The sequence below is a fragment of the Scleropages formosus genome, chromosome 6 (assembly GCF_900964775.1).
Source record: "Scleropages formosus chromosome 6, fSclFor1.1, whole genome shotgun sequence".
In the NCBI taxonomy this organism is placed as follows: Eukaryota; Metazoa; Chordata; class Actinopteri; order Osteoglossiformes; family Osteoglossidae; genus Scleropages; species Scleropages formosus.
The window spans coordinates 28,889,135-28,906,273 of NC_041811.1; positions in this window are offsets into that span (position 1 = coordinate 28,889,135).

The following is a 17,139-nucleotide window of genomic DNA, read 5'->3' on the forward strand; positions in this document are numbered from 1 at the left end:
TTACCTATTCATACAGTTGCATAATTTTACTGAAGCGATTTTAGGGTAAGTCCTTGCTCAAGGATACTATAGCTAGAGGTGGGCATCGAACCTGTGGCTTTTGGGTCCGAAGTAACGCTAACCACCACATTACCAGCTGTCCTTGAATTTGCTGTGGGATCATTCAGCTCCTCAGACAAAATCATTGCTCAATGCGCTGGGCACTTCTGAACTGTTACTTCACAAGGTTCCCTATATGCTGGGCAGTGAGGAAAAATGGAGATGAAACACATTTAACCACTTTGGAGGTTTAAGGACATCACCAAGTAGCACCAGGTTTTCTGGGCAGTTCTGCAACCCAGGTGAATTGTACAAGGAATACCCTCTTTAAGTAGGAAATACTTACTTATTCTGTAATTTTGTTGTATTGCACAGCAGTACAATGACAATTAAAGTCTTCAATTAAATTCAATTCAACTGAAATATGTAACACCGGGTAGAACAGTAGCATAGCAAGTAGCACTACTGTCTTACAGTTCCTGGGTGGTGAAAAAGGATGTGGGTTCCATCCCTGCTCACTCTGTGTGGAGTTTGCATGTTCTCTCCATGTCTGCCTGGGCTTCCTTCGAGTGCTCTGGTTTCCTCCCACAGTCCAAAGACATGCCGTTCAGATTCACCCACAGTGCGTGAGTGACAAAGAGAGAGTGTGTGTGTTCCACTAATGTATGGATGAATGACCCAGTGTAAGTAATGTATCTAGCAGTGTAATTCACCATGGTGAATAAGGTGTGTGGGTTGATAACACTACATAGAGTTCATTGGAAGTCGCTTTGGACAGAAGTGTCTGCTAAATAAATAAATGTAAATACGTTCAAAACAAGTTGTCTCTGCTGCAGAACCAGCGGTTCTTTTTCGTAGATACGTTCATAACTCCCTCGTCTCACAGCAATTTCGCCAACTAGTAGAATACTACAAAGGAGGCTCATCTAAGATTCACTCTCGTTCTCAATGAAGGCTCTGAAAAAAAGAGTGCTGTTTTTCAATAATTCCCACATCCCCTCTCCAGGTCATCGTTGCCATCGATCGGTTCGCGCTGGACATACGGCTGAGATACAGAATTTCGTACCCCTTGCTTCTGGCTGTGTTGTCCGGGTTAGAGCCACTCACAACATCCGTTTTGATTAACAGCTCCTGTTTTTCACAGAAGATCTCATGGCGTGGCAACGGCGATGGGTGTTTCAGGTGAGTAAGTGAACGTCTAGCGTGTGAGTCTAGCGCGTGACTTCGCTACAAGAAGAACAAGAGTGAAGTCAGCAAGCGGAGGCAAGCTATCAGTCTTTTCTTCTGGGCCCAACGTTCATCGTTTCATTCTCGGAGACCTGTACCAGAGAAACGCAGTAGTGAGCTGAACTTCCGAAACATCTCACGCAGACTTTGTGCAGTGCGAGAGCGAAAGATTTAACCAGCTAATGCTCTTCCTGCAAAACCGTGATCTGATTTACGGCGCTGGGCTCGAGAAAGACGAGAAGCCAGATTGAAGAAAGGATCATTCAGAAGAGGTAGTTATGAGTTATGTCATTTTGTTATATTAGGGCCCTTGAAGGGGGGGGATGAAAACCGCTACAGACAAATGATTCAGAGATGGGGGGAAATTATACAGCTATTCCAATGTGAATACTGTAATATTTAATGTTCCGCCGAGAACCCTGCTGCCCCGGTGCTTTTCCTTAATTATAGCGGGAGAGATAAGGAAAGCGTCCACGCTGTATTCATTTTTAATCAAGCTTATGGCTGAAGGTATTGTCTGCTGCTCCAGAGATGAGGGGTGAGGCTCACACACACACACACACACACACACACACACACACACACACACACACACACACACACACAAACACAGACGGAGGTGTACGGCTGGGGCCTGCGAGCCGGGGGGCACCTGGATCCATCAAAGGTTATGAGCCTTGCTATAGAGCTTTTACCTCAAGGTTGTGAATTTTAGCTCCAGGAGAGGTCGTGCTGTAATGCATGGCAACAGGCCTCTTAAGTTGATCTGATTCAATGAAAATGTTCAGCAGTATAAACTGGTAAATACTTGGCTAATCGATGAAATGACAAATGTGTCCCTTGTAATGCAGACACTTGTTACAAGGACATCTACTTATCTGGACTAGACAAATTTGCGCAACTTTCCCTGGTCTGAGGATTTCGCCAACAGTTATCCGGACTTTTTGTTTCAAAAGTGCAACGAGTCGAGGATGAAGTGCATCCAACCAGATGAACCAAGTGAGCTGCCTCTGCTGCATTTGTCTTTTCCGCTTTGGTATTCCATTTAAAGAAAGTATTACATTCCATATATAATACAATAACAGGGCAACTAGTCTGAGAAGGTGGACCTTATATAAAACTGAGTAATATAGTCAGTATAATGAAGTTACAATGAGCAATAATGAGGCTAGACTAATGTCATTTCTGGTTGTGTATGTTGTGGGGAATCTTCAAGTGAGCTTGTGCTGGTGTGGGAAGGGATTGTAATTTTCCACTTAAGAAATAATGAAAACAGCTTCTTCTTTACCTGGGAACGGGTCTTACGGATGGATTTTACATTGATTCATTTAGCTGATGCTTTTTTCCAGAGCGACTCACAATGCTAAGGTTACGGTTATTTACCCGTTTATACAGCTCGGTAATTTCCCTGGAGCAATTTAGGGTTCGTACATCGCTCGAGGGTACTACAGCCAGAGGTGGGGATCACACCTGTGACCTTTGGATCCAAAGGCAGCAGCTCTAAGCACTATGCTACCGGCTGTGATTCTGAGAAACTAATTAGTTCTGGGGAGAAGGGTGATAGTGTTCCTGTTAAACCCCCTCCAGGTGTGGACTGGAACACACGGGTGGAGCTCTAGGAGCTGAGAGTTTGCCGCCTTTGCTTGTGTCACCTGCTTAGCTCAGGCGGGTGCGAACGGGGCCATTGCAACATCCTCGGCCTGGTCTGTGAATGAGAAGTAAAGCGCCGCAAGAGAGACGCAAGGTCTTTCTTAATCTCCCACGGCCGCTGTCAAAAATCGAAGGCCCGTGAGTCAGCACAGAAGAGTGGATTATGCTTAAAATTCCTGTTGACTCTCATACAGATTATTTCAGTTCCTGGTCCCCTCCCTCAAAGTGCGTCAGTCGAACACGATCCCAGCGGGAAGGCGAGTTGCTCCTGAAATCAGAGAGGAGCATTCGGCGGGAACAACATCTTTATGTGCTTTTCAAGGACAAGAACACTCTCCCTCGCTGACTCAGTACAGGAAATTGGGCTCGTTTATTTAAGATCAATTCCAGCAAACACTGTCGCTCTTTTGTTTGGGCTCATTTCTACCACAAATACGACCAGGATTGCTAATGCTTGCCTGTGTGATCATGCGCAAACCTCGCAACGATGACTGCGGAAGATAGATGCCTCGTTCCCGGCCGAACGCTGATCGACAGCTCAGAGGGTTTCCCTGAGAAATAAACACTACAAATAAAGCAATTTCAGCAGAGACAAACAGACAAGTTGACTGATTGCCCAAAAACGTGGCAAAACGTTGAGCTTTTTGAAACTGCTCATGGTGAAAGTGAAATAAATCACAAAGGCGGAATAAATCAAAATCAATATCGACTCTGCAACCATAACTGGAGAATTCGGGCCTTCAAATGTGAGCCTGTTGAATAAAGACAATGTCAAATTCTCAGATGAAGAGCCAGTCGATGAAAAGAATAAATCAGAAAACGGCACAAAATCTACGGTAAAAAGAGATAGAAACATGCTTGTTAGAAAGCTGCTTATGTGTACAAAGAGCTCCCTCCAAGCCTTTGAATTTCTTTGCAGTGGGCAAGGCGAACCCTCGGGGACTGTAGGGTGAAAGCACACTCTCAGACAGACAGCATATTCTTTACTTCCAATGAAACTGCATATTCATGCCTCAGCCATGAAAACCGAATCACGAGAGACTCTGTCATTGCTCTCCATCTCGCCGTCACGTCGTATGGCGATCAACACCAAAGAAAAAAGATGACCTCTGTGAGAATTCATCGATCTTACATTTATTCACTTAGACACTTTTCTCCAAAGCAACTTCCAATGAACTCTATGTAGTGTTATGAGCCCACACACCTTATTCACCGCAGTGACTTACACCCCTAGATACACTACTTACACTGGGTCACTCATCCCTACATCAGTGGAACACACTCTTTCTGTCACTCACACACTGTGGGAGGAAACAAGAGCACCCGGATAAAACCTACACAGACATGGGGAGAACATGCAACCCCACACAGACTGAGCAGGGATCAAACCCACATTCTCTCCCACCACCCAGGCGCACTAAGGCAGCAGCCTACTCACTGTGCCACCGTGCCACCCACGTTCTTAATTGTTTTGACACACAACATCGCAGCATTACAAGCCAAAGAGGATGCAGCGATGCATCTGGCGGAGATCAAATTTTACCTGCAAACTTTAGACGTCAGGAAAGCACTGAAGGCTTTCGAGTTCATTCGCTTTCCTTAACCGCTTGTCTAAGTCATGGTGGTCTGCCAGCTATCCCAGAAGCACAGTGAGAGAACACCCTGGATGGTATGTTTGAGTGCGTTACAAAGTAGCCACACACACACACACTCTCACACTATGGGCTATTATGGCAACTGACCTGAAACACAACTTTGAATGTTGGGAGGAAACCAGAGCATCAAGCAGAAATTGACACAGACACACTGAGAGCTCACAAACTCCACACAGACTGAGTTGGATTTGAACCTACACCCATACAGTCCAGGTGCTCTGAGGTGAGAGCACCACCATGTCATCCCTCTCTGTATTCTATTTCCTAATTTCTAACAGAGCAAGACATTGCATCCAATCACTTTCACATCATCCACTGCAGATCAATTTCTTGCTTCACTTGCGTGATGTGCAGAAATAAAAAAAAAAAAAGCAATGTGTTGAAGAAACATAGATGTCTTTGGCAATATTTTCAAAGACTTTATAAGTTAGCGAGGGTGACATTGCTGCTGTGTGTAAAACGGTGGGAAGCGTTGAAGGATATTCAGCAGCATTTAGTTCCCTCCAGCTCTGCAGGCGGTTCCCTTGAAGAAAAGTGAGAACGTGAGCCTTTAGTCTTCAGCGAAGGACGGCTGTAATTCTGTCAATCACGCCACAATCCATATTTAACAGTTAACAGGGATCAGGCTCCGTTGACCTCCGGCAAGTTCTGTCAGCTGTTGACATCCTTCATGGAAAGACGAGCTAAACCCATCGCTGTTCACTAGACCACAACCAGCGTTTCGGCCCATTATTCCATCATTACTCACCGCATAAATACTTAGTCTAGAATGCACACCGATGTCACAAAGTATGAGCAGACGGTGAGCCTGTGTCACGGTAACAGCACCACGTTTGTGTGATTCGTCCTGACGGCCGGGCGAGGATTAGTATGGAAACAGGTGCGCGGCTGAAACTCTCGGCGCCCTCGACACAGCGGCGCCGAATTTCTTCACCGCCGACCTGGTGTCACCCGAGGGCAACACTTCACACTGCTATTTAATAACTTCAAATTATGAAGGCACCCCCCCCAGCGCCTGGTCCTGTACTTGGTGGCAAAACGGAGCGCTTGGCTGAGCGATAAACCCGTTACTACCCCTTCTGGGACTTGAACCTGCAGCCTCCACATCACAGGTCCCGTTCCTCCAGTGAACCGATTAAACATTTGTGTTGACGGGATGTCGCAGGCATGGGATCCCTACTCTGCATCGCTGAAATGATATTGCAGCTGGCAGGTTTTGAGCCTGTTTCCGGAGCCTGCGGAGCAGGTGCCTGTCAGCACCCTGATAAGGCAGGTGTGATCAGTCCCACCCGGAGACGGGTGCAAAGTGAGGGCCGGTGCTGGAAAATGCAGCGCTTTGATTGACCGAGGCTGTCTGTGCGAGACCCATTCAGTCGCCTCCGTCCGCTCGGAACCTGGGAGGAAGCCCGTTTCTGGAGGTGACAGGCAAAGAAAAGCGAAACGTTTTGACAGTGCAAGATGACTTAGCGCACAGGGGAGGGGAGAGTCTGCGGCCACAGATAGACTCGTGTGTTATACACCCTGCCACCTCTCTCGGACATCCTTATTTGGCAACCTGGGTGATTCCGTTTCGGTGTTTTGTAACAAAAGATAATAAGCCGAGGATTCTCCGAGTGGGATCGAAATATGCGGATGAGATGGAGATAATCCTTCCCTCCCCCAGGCTATAATTTTGCCTATAAACTGGAATCATTTGGATGTGCAAGCTCTGGATAGAGGTCTTGAGGAAGCCAAGCAGCCCCATTATGAATTTAAATGCACTGTTTTCAACGACTTCTTAAAGACAGGTTTCTACATAGCAAATTGTTGCAACGCAGGTTGTGGGATGGCATCCGGACATTTTATAACCACTCATCTTTTTTAAATTATCTTTTATTAAAAAAAACACTGAAAGCAATTTCCTGAGTATGGCAGGACAATTCAGAGCTCATTTCTTTCAAAGTGCATCCCAGGTGCGAGAGAATGGTGCAAGAATGATGAAAAAATGAATCGCTGATTGTGTCTTTTCCCATTGTGAGAATCCAAACATGAGGACAACTGCAAAGATCACTAAATCCTAAACTTCTTGACAGTTTCAGTACACTGGGTGTGTTGCCTTCTTCAGGGAACTCGAGATCTTTGATGGCTCCGTTTGCCATACTGTGTCCGGCTTTTGGCAGGTTCTTCCAGGGCATGTGACAACAACAGGTCTCCCATGGAGTCACACCTTGAAGCGTTGACCGCTACATGAACCCTCCCGGGGAACAGCTCAGGGTACGAGTCACAGGATGGGCACAGCCGAGCTGCCAACTGGTCCTCCTGCTGGGGAAATTCATCCGTGAACAAACGAACCTACCGAGTTTGTAAAGGGGAAAGGAAACAAGAGGGAAGTTCAAGCAAAAACAAAAAATTACCTTTATGTTGGAAGCAGCTGAGCGCTTTCCGGTTGTTGCTGTTGTAATGATGGGTTGTTATGATGTGTTTATCCCTGGGGATGGATGGCGCAACACACATTTTTCATGTCCACGCAGCGGATATCTTCAACTCTGTGCTGAAAGACACTACAGAACATCCCCGATGACCCTACGGAGCAGCACATTGTCCCTTGAGCTATGTTAAGTTAGACAGGTGATTTATGTCCACTGCCAATGATAATAATAATAAGAATAATAATAATAATAATGTTGTTTGTTGATAATAGTCATAATAATTAACATTTTTATGTAGCAGCTTATCATAGTGCCCTACATTAAAATAAGGATCTACTGGGGCAAATAATGATACAACAAGAACAGGTTTACAATAAATTTGAACAAAACATTTAAAAATTAAACAACCAACTAGAACAAAAGATAGCGGAAATAATTTTGGAGTAAATGACGGCAGAGAGGGGGGAAAAGGACACAAACGCGTTGCCTGGAAGTGATTTAGAACAATATCGGTCTCAAGCCATGATGTGATCTGAAGCTCACTTAGACTCTTTGGGTTTTCTTTTGCTACATCTCCAACCTGTTCAGTTCCCTTCCCAACAATATCAGGGAATCTCCAACTCTGGGCTCCTAAAGGTAAGATAGGAGTCAGACGAACAAAGACGACAAGGTGGGGGACCGACAGATACAGTAGGTCAGAAAGATACAGAGCTGTTACTCCAGGTAAACTAGGTAAGCATGGGGGGGTATTAAGTCATCTTGAAAACCTTACAAAAAGCCAGTGCAGGGATTCACTCGCAGGTGTGATGTGATCGCTAGTGCAGGACTTGGTCAGAACTCCAGCCGCTGAATTCGGAACAAACTGGGGCTTGTTTAAAGTGGATCTGAGGGCTGCAGCAAGGAGAGCGTTGCAGTAGTCAATTCTGCAGAAGATGAATGCATCAGAAAAGGACATGGGATGCAGCCTGGCAACGTTTCTTAGGTGGAAAAAAAAGCGGTTTTGCACTGGTACTGAATTTTAGAGATGAACCTACACAAATATATCATTCTCCTTTCATCTTATCTTTGTCACACAGAAATCTGTTGTCTCTGTGTATTTAATACCCAATTCTTGTCTGTACTATTGTGTGTGGCTTGCAAAGTTTCTTCCTTTGTTCGTTTTTCACGCTCACTTTGTCAGCAGAAAGATTTTTCATCAGACGGAAGCTATTTCCATGCTGAATGGACAATCTGCAACATAATTAAAAACAAGGCCATGTGCAGAAATGTGCAGACAACTGTATCCTAGTTGTGGCATCAGTGGCACCATTGAATTACAAAACTGGAAAAGCTGGGCGTCCTCATGTATTACATGGACGTTACACTATTTTTCTCGTGGATTTAGTAAACATTAACAAGATTTCTGATTCTGCAAACTGTATAATTATAGCTTAATATGTATACACACATTTTCCTACGCTTCTAGAAATTTCCACAGCTTAGTTTTTCAGCTATGGGGGCGTGGGGGCATGGTGGTGTTGTGGGTTTGACTGAGTCCTGCTCTGCAGTGGGTCTGGGGTTTGAGTCCCGCTTGGTGTGCCTTGTGATAGACTGGCATCCTGTCCTGGGTGTGTCCCCTCCCCCTCCAGCCTTATGCCCTGTGTTGCCAGGTTAGGCTCTGGTTTGCCACAACCCCACTTGGGACAAGTGGCTTCAGACAGTGTGTGAGTTTTTCAGCTGTTTGGTTATGTCACTGGAAATAATTAACCAGAACACACGCACACGCGCACATTTTCAGAACCGCTTGTCCCATACGGGGTCATGGGGAACCAGAGCCTACCCGGTAACACAGGATGTAAGGCCGGAGGGGGAGGGGACACACCCAGGACAGGACGCCAGTCCGTCGCAAGGCACCCCAAGCGGGACTTGAACCCCAGACCCACTGGAGAGCAGGACCTGGTCCAACCCACTGCGCCACCGCGCCCTCCTATTAACCAGAAGACACGTACCACAAAAGCTTACGGAAGAAAAAAAGACAAAGAAATAAAGGAGGTGCTATGTTTGAGGCAGAGCTGTCTATCACAGCTAATTCCCATCCTGATCACAGCCAAACCATCCTCTCATGTCCCAACTGAGCTTCCAGCCCTACAATAAGCCTGTCACGTCCACGCCCACAACTCAACCGACAGCACCTGACTAACTGCTCACCCTTTAAAAGACCCTCCTCAGCTCCCATACCTTTGCGGAATCTCGTCAGACACAACCGCCCTCCCTCGTGACGTCCAGTGCACGCTCAACACTTTTGGTCCCTTTGCTTTGTTTCCCGACCACGTCCATGGATCTTCGTTCGAACGCCGACTGCCGACCGACAGACCTTTCGCTTCGTCCCCTGACCTCGTCCATGGATCCTTGCTCTGCCTCCAACCGCCGATCGACCGACCATTCGCCCGTCCCCGACTCCGAGAACTTGCCTTATCCCCTGAATCCAGACAAATGACTTCGCACTCGGGTCCTGCCGTCCCGGTTCTCTCGGCCCCACATGACGAAACCCCACTGATGAGCAAGCCTCTTTTTTCAGGCCCAAGGGAGGCAGAAACAATGAAAGCACACAACAGATGAGCTGCAGACCTGTTGAACCCCACACTTAAAACATGTTCACAAAAACCATACGGAGACCCCAACCCAGCTGGTAGGAGACACATGTAGGCCGGCTGATTCCTCGTGGATCTTTTGCACCTCGGATCCTCATCCCCTTATAGCCTTGTGTCCTTGTTAGAACATCTCACCATATTCATGAGGTGTGCGCAGACTCCATGAAAGGGCAATTTTATTAAGTTCATTAAAACAAGAGCCGACAGAAGAAACGCTGTCCAATGCTGGTGACAGATGAGGACGTACAAGTTAATTGTGGAGTTCTGCATCTGAGCTGCAGCAGGGAGCTAATTCGTATTCGCCGTGCAGTTTGTCCATCAAACTCATTAGTCACAGGAAGTTTACTACCAAAAGCCAATGTTCTTGAGAGAGCCAAGTGACTAAAATGGATATTCTCACACTGTCATATTTCACTCTCTAAAAAAATCTTTCTCTGCAAATCCAAATTCCAGAGAAGCTCGCAGAGTGGCGATGGAACAAAGGCGTCGATGAACCAGATCTTTCTTTTTCACCTTGTCTGTGATTTAGTTCCTTAGATCCACAAGAAATACGAATCGTATTGATTTTCTGCTCTAACCCTTGTGGAGGGGCCAAACAGATTTTGCAATTTTTTGTGATGCTCTGTGAAGTACAATAACCGTCATCAAACCTTAGGCCCAGAGAAACATCTGCTTTCTGAAACAGTAGGCATCACATGCCTCATGTTCTGACCCCTCCCTCAGACCTTCTGAGGAGCCCCAGTGGAACCAGCAGCAGAACTTCAGAAGCTTTGTTAATGAATCACTGTAGGTAATTACCATGGTGCCGTTCAAACCCAAAGCACCGTGATCAAACACTACGTTCCTAAACTCTGCAGACACATGTAACCCTGCAGCCACTAAAAACATACAGATCTGATTTCCTAACATTTAATTTACAACTAAAAACATATTGAAATTTAGCTGACACTTTTTGCCAAAGCAACTTACAACTATTTACTCATAGCTGGGTAACTTTAATAGAGCAAGTTAGGGTAAATACCTTGCTCAAGGGTGTTAAAGTTGGCGATGGGATTCAAACCAGCAAGTTTTGGATCCAAAGGCAGCAGCTCTAATCACTACATCCCCCAGTCACCCCAGATGTTCAAAGGGGGATCATCCACAGTAATGTTTTTGCAAACTTTATTCTGCACTTCCAGGTGTGAGACAGAAGCGACGTTGTTGGTGCGTAACGCTCCAATTCTAACAAAAAAAGAAAAATTCTGCCAATGAAAATTGATATGTGGATGTCGCCATCTTCAGTGTCATTACCGCATAGAGATAAACCAACTTCGAAAACTTTAATTAAAATGAAATTTCAATTTAAGCATGACTCCCAAATAAAATGAGAACACAAACATTTATTTAACGCCTCTGCATAAAGAGTGGAAAACTCAGGTGTGAATTATCAGAAGTTCCCAGACACTAAATTCCATCATCCTGTCCTCAGATGACCTTGTTCCCCCAGTAATGTAACCCCCCCCACTTTCCTATACCTTCCAGGATGTCAAAAAGAGCCATTTTGCAGCTGCAATTGAAATGGAGCTTTTCCAAAACACTGGACATAATAAGAGTATGTCTGCAGTCATTCTGATCGTGTCCTTTTCCAAATGCTAGAGCCATACATTTATTATTTAGCAGATGCTTTTCTCCAAAGCGACTTCCGATGAACTCTCTGTAGTGTTATGAACTCACACACCTTATTCACCACGGTGACTTACACTGCTAGATACACTACTTACACTGGGTCACTCATCCATACATCAGTGGAACACACACACTCTCTCTGTCACTCACACACTATGGGTGAACCTGAACAGCATGCCTTGACTGTGAGAGGAAACCAGAGCACCCAGAGGAAACTCACACAGACATGGGGAGAACATGCAAACTCCACACAGACTGAGCAGGGAATCAAACCCATGTCCTTTCGCATCACCCAGGCGCTGTGAGACGGCAGTGCTACTCGCCGTTGTCACCGTACCTATAGCTGTGGAAAACCCCTCAACCCCTCCAGGAGCAGAGAAACCCCACCTGGATACTGCACTGTCCACATAAACCTCACCTAACTGTCATCTTGATAGACCGTCATAATAAAAACATGTGACAAAACCATGCAAGCATGTTTAAATCCGGGTGCTGGCCAATGCTCATCATTGACTCTGCTCATGGTGTGAAACGAACCCAGGGCAGCAGAGCCCAAGGGTGGCAACAGCTCTGTGTGTTTTTCTGATCTTGTTAAGAACTGAGACTCTGTGTGTGTTTTAATTTATTCATTTATTGGTAAAACCACTCTTGAAGCTGCCAACTTCAAAAGCAATAGAGAAATAACAGGGGACTCATTATTTATGTCAGGTTGCCTGTCCTTGAAGATCTTGAGTTGTTGCATGTGGAGACATTGATCGAATGCACCTCACCAGCGGTGGAAACTGATTCTAATGCAGACAGAGTCACGGATTGGTCCCTGCACACTTCACTCTTCGACCCCCCATCTCAGGGAGAACGGGTTTGCACTAAGGCCTCTGGCTCCATCCATGAAGCTGTAGTTCATTTGCATCTACATGGACATTTATTAATTTATTTATTTGCTTCTCGTTTAGCGGATGCTTTTCTCCAACGTGATACACAGCTGAGAGTAAACTGAATTACCATACATTTCAGAGTAAACAAACAACTTCAGATACCTGCACACGATCGCCGAGGCACGGTTTTTTCTTTTTTTTTCCAGGGCACATTTCACGAATAGGAGCCTGTAGAATCGAGGCAGATACGCAACGATATTATGACGGAAGGTGTGAGACAAATTTAGGAGAGCGGGAGAGAAGCGGGTCTGCAAGAGGTGGGTTTCGACACCTTTCTTCAGTGAAGGAAGACACGGAGCAGTTCTAAAAGAAAGAGTGAGCTCGTTCCACCACGTTGAAGTGGTATCACCAAGAGGCCTGAGGTGGAGGAGCGCAGTGTTTTTGCTGGGGTGGAGGGAATGATCAGGTCTTGGGGGTATCCGGTACTAGCTCTTTGGGCCTCCTGCAGACCATAACCAGAGTCTTGAGCTTGAAAGAAGAAGCGACGGGAAGCCAATGGGGAGAGGCGAGAAGAGGAGAGACACGCAAAGACTTTGACAAGTCAAATATACCGGAGAGGCTCGATGACAGAAATCAACAGGACGTGATGTCATTGCCTAGACTTTTCAAGGTGTTATTTTCACTAGGGTAGGGGGTGCGGTGGCGCAGTGGGTTGGACCGCAGTCCTGCTCTCCGGTGGGTCTGGGGTTCAAGTCCCGCTTGGGGTGCCTTGCGGCGGACTGGCGTCCCGTCCTGGGTGTGTCCCCTTCCCCCTCCGGCCTTACGCCCTGTGTTACCGGGTAGGCTCCGGTTCCCTGTGACCCCGTAAGGGACAAGCGGTTCTGAAAATGTGTGTGTGTGTGTGTATTTTCACTAGTAATAGTAGAGTCATGTCCTGAGATACGTCAGTTCGAGGTACGAGAATTCCACGTTTCGAGGTTTCCGTTTCATAACTCTACTTCAACTTTTGAGATATTTTCTGGAGTTTACAAAGACCGCACTTAAATTTTGCGTCCTAACAGGGACGTTAACGTTTATTCGTCGACAAACCGCTTTTCTCGAAAGCAACATACAGTTATTGTTAACTAGCAAGGCGACTTACGCTGTTAGACACGCTGCGCTAAACCCACTACAGTCATTCACACGTCTATATAGCAGAGTACAGTCAAATACGAGGACATGCGCACACAAACACACACATACTTTTTCAAGCACTCCTTACCATCCTTGCCCCGTCCAACAGGTACTCACCCCCTAATAATCACCTGTCAGCCCCCGCAATGGTTGGAGAACTAATTGACATTTTCCCACAATTCCCAATATTTTCAATAAACATCTGTTCCCGGTTGAACATAACAACCCTCAGTAAGAGCTGGTGGTGTAGTGGTTAGAGCTGCTGCCTTGGGCTCAAAGGTGGCAGGTTTAATCCCCACCTCTGGGTGTAGTACCCTTGCTCAAGGGAATTACCCTAAACTACTCCAGTAAAATTCCACAGCTGTATAAGTGGATAAATTATTGAAAGCTTGTAATAACTGTAACATTGTAAGTGGCTTTGAAGAGAAGTATCAGCTAAATTAATAAATGTAATGCTGGTTGTTATACTATGTATGTACAGTATGCTGTATTTGTGTGTTTACTTGTACGGTATTTAGTAAAGCAAAAAGAACTGAAGCACAGAAAGACAAAATAATGGAGTCTTTAATGAAGGGAAATGACCTTATTATACTGTGTTATGATATTTGAAGTAAAGGGGGTGTGGCGGCGTAGCCGGTTTGACCGGGTCCTGTTCTCCTGTAGGTCTTGGGTTTGAGTCTCACTTGGGTTGCCTTGCGATGGACTGGCGTCCCGTCCTGGGTGTGTCCCCTCCCCCTCCGGCCTTACGCCCTGTGTTACCGGGTTAGGCTCCGTGACCCCGTATGGGACAAGCGGTTCAGACAGTGTGTGTGTGTGTGTCTTGAAGTAAATGTGGAGTAAAGTTTTAATTGGATTTGGCGACAGCATAAATGGGAGTCACTTTCGGGTCTCCGGAGTCAAACAAAACCCCTTGAAACTAATGGTAATTGTGCGTGTGAGTTTGTTACAAAGGGTTTCTCGGGGAACACGTTACTTTCGGAAGGTGCGGGAACACTCTTATTACTTTTCATTACACTACTGAGGAGCCGTCTTTACAATTCACAACAATCCTAATTAAAACTGAATCGATGTTTGTGTCGCGGATAAAGGGAGGAAAATGAATTCAGTGTGACACGTTTAATTAGATTTTAATCAGCGGCAGAACAAGTGTCACTCTGAGGCCTTGACTAGGAAGCAGACGGATTGTTTGTTTGTTTGTTTGTTTGTTTACGTTATTGTTCCTCTGCTGTGTGCCGTCTTCACTCGGAGCTGATTATCCTGTCAGGAACGACTCGAAACAACGAGATGCGACACTTCGCTTCGCAGCTGGTCCGCATTTGTGAATATTTTAAAGACGAGTCACAAAGCGGCCAGATGAACAGCTGATGGCCTCGGGCCAACCTGGCGTTCTCTGCAGGTCTCCCCGTTACCCCGAACGCGTTCTGGCAAGTGGGAACATACATGGAGCTCTGAAGAATTCATTTTCTGCTCTCTACACACGCTTCCTTTCATTTCTTTTTTTTTTTTGCCCACATTTAGTGAAAAGCAGATTCATGATCTTCAGACACTGTTTGCTACGAACTATCTGTTCTCTCAGTCCTTTGTTCGCATCGTGCTTTTGTTATTGGTCCACTATTGCTGCTTGCTTTTTGCTTACATAACATGTAAATTTCAAGGCTTCGGGAACACCTGGGTACCTGTGTTACACAACAGCTTAACGTGCAAACGCACTCCCCAGAAAGAAAACCACACCTCCCGCTGTGGCTGCACAGGTCGAAGCCCTTCCCTTTACCCCTCTTGGGGACAAGAAGAGTCAAGAGACTCAAGGGAGGCTTCATCGTCATTTCGACCGTATAGAGCTGGTACAGTACACAGTGAACAGAACAACGTTCCTCCAGGACCATGGCGCTACCTAGAAACAACAGACTTACTGACAGACTACAGATGACATAAAGTGCGCGAGTGCAAGACTTGTGCAAACAGACATTTCAACAATTCAACAATCGGCTCCATCCCTACCTTACTATTGACTCCGCCCAACTACTTGTTCGGGCCATGGTGACTTCCCGTCTGGACTACTGCAACTCTCTCCTGTGTGGCCTTCCTGCTACTGCCATAAAACCTCTGCAGCTTCTACAAAATGCTGCTGCACAAGTTGTGTTCGATGTGCCAAAGCGTTCCCATGAATCTCCTCTTCTCATTTCTCTGCACTGGCTTCCTATAGCTGCCCGAATTAAATTCAAGACCCTGGTTATTGCCCACAAATGCATCAATAGAACTGCTCCCAGCTATCTACAAGACTTGATGAACCGCTACAACCCATCCAGACCCCTTCGCTCATCTACTTCTGCTCGCTTGATGGTCTCGCGCACGAAAGGTAAAGCACGGAGGTTCTCGGCTCTGGCTCCGTTGTGGTGGAATGACCTTCCCCTGTGACTCAGAACTGCGGAAACTCTCTCTACATTCAAGAGGGGTCTGAAAACTCACCTCTTCCGGACCCGTTTCGCCCAAGATCTCTCCAGCTCATCGGTGCAACAAGCGGAAGGTAACAAACTGGGTTTACTTGATAGTCACATGTCTGCAGCTATGTCTCTTTCTCTAGTTAACGTAATGCATAAAGTGTACTTTTGCTGAGATGTACGTTGCTTTGGACAAAAGCATCTGCTAAATGAAGAAATGTAAATATAAATAAATGTAAACAATTATGGACCGGGTCCTGCTCTCCGGTGGGTCTAGGGTTGGTCGCTCCCTGGTAGGTCGCTCCCCGCGACCCTGAATGGGACAAGCGGTTCAAAAAATGTCTGTGTGTGTGTGTAAATAATTATTAAAACGGGGGGCGTGATGGCACAGCGGGTTGGACCAGGTCCCGCTCTCCGTTGGGTCTAGGGTTCGAGTCCTGCTTGCTCGCCCTGTGTTTCCGGGTTCAGCTGCAGCTCCCCGCAACCCCATATGGGACAAGCGGTTTCAGACAGTGCGTGTGCGTGTGTGTGTGTGTGTGTGTGTGTGTGTGTGTGTGTGTGTGTGTGTGTGTGTGTGTGTGTGAATTACTAAAACAGGACAATGGGCACAATAACGGACAGTTCGGCACTGACCGGTGCGTGAGTTCCAGTGTCAGTCCGGTCCCTGGCTTTTGAGGGGTCTGATGGGTTGGGGAAGAAACAGTTACACAGTCTGGCCGTGAGGCCCGAATGCTTCGGTACCTTTTTCCAGTCGGAAGGAGGGTAAAGAGTTTGTGTGAGAGGTGCGTGGGGTCATCCGCAATGCTGGTGGCTTTGCGGATGCAGCGTGCGGAGTAAATGGCCTTTCTCAACCTTCGCAGAAAGTAGAGACGCTGCTGGGTCTTGGTCATCTTGGCTAAAACTCCGTTATCCCTCCAAACCCCCTCCCAGCACTGTTGGATTCCCTAAGGTCGCTGAAGGTAAATATCTACATTACAGTCTCAGTGGGAGATGAATGCAGAGCTGGAAAAAAGGACAATTTATAGATAGTGATGTCTGACTGCAAACTGAAAAGTATTGACTGATGTCATATTTCAGATGTATTTTTCCAAACACAAAAGCAGAGGGCTGATTTTTAAGGGCCTGTTGGACATATAGTGGCTTTGTCTCTCTGTCCCTCTCCGACTCCTCAGATGACTCCTTTTTGCAGGAAGAGACTGTCAAAAGAAATAAACAATGTGTTTATTTTGCTGGGGGAGCAGAGCAGAGTTATTGCGTGTCTTGTTTCTTGAAGCAACGGAGTCTGGTACACACACACATCTTCTGAACCGCTTGTCCCATACGGGGTCACGGGAAACCGGAGCCTAACCCGGCAACTCAGGGCGTAAGGCCGGAGGGGG